Source organism: Eptatretus burgeri, chromosome 15 (assembly GCF_056783735.1).
Source record: "Eptatretus burgeri isolate ZD-2024b chromosome 15, Ebu_testis_v1, whole genome shotgun sequence".
NCBI classification, from domain to species: Eukaryota; Metazoa; Chordata; class Myxini; order Myxiniformes; family Myxinidae; genus Eptatretus; species Eptatretus burgeri.
This window is the reverse complement of record NC_140975.1, coordinates 65,343,812-65,344,344: the sequence shown is the minus strand read 5'-3', so window position 1 is coordinate 65,344,344 and position 533 is coordinate 65,343,812.

The window sequence follows — 533 nt, the reverse complement described above, 5'->3', positions numbered from 1 at the left end:
TTCGGCGTGCCAAGGAGAAGCCAGTGAGCAAGAGCTTTCCATCTCCACCATATTTCTCGCCCAACTCTATCCTCTCTGATCATGATTTCTCCCTCTTACATCACACCGACCAATTCGAAGCCTCGGGGAATTGTTTGTTGGCATGAAGCGGGAAGGCGGGGTTTCTTGCCTGCTTGGAAATGTTCGCCTCTGTTGTTGTTGTTGTTGTTGTTGTTGTTGTTGTTGAAAGTGTGGTTCTTTTATTTCCAGTTTTGTAAATGCAAAAACGTAGGAAAAGGTCATAGGGGGCAATCACGTACTGGGCGAAATTGGCCTTAAACCCTACCTAATTAACACAGCACTGCTCGCTGTGTGGTGTCACATAACAACTAAAGCTCACAGTTTTCCCGACTTAAATTACATTGAGATGTCTCCTGCTCATCCATGGACTATACTACTCTACACAATCCTACCTTTGCTATGAAATTATTCCATCTACCCCACAACCATAACAATATACAAGGTAGATAAGTCTACCGTATATGTAATTGTGT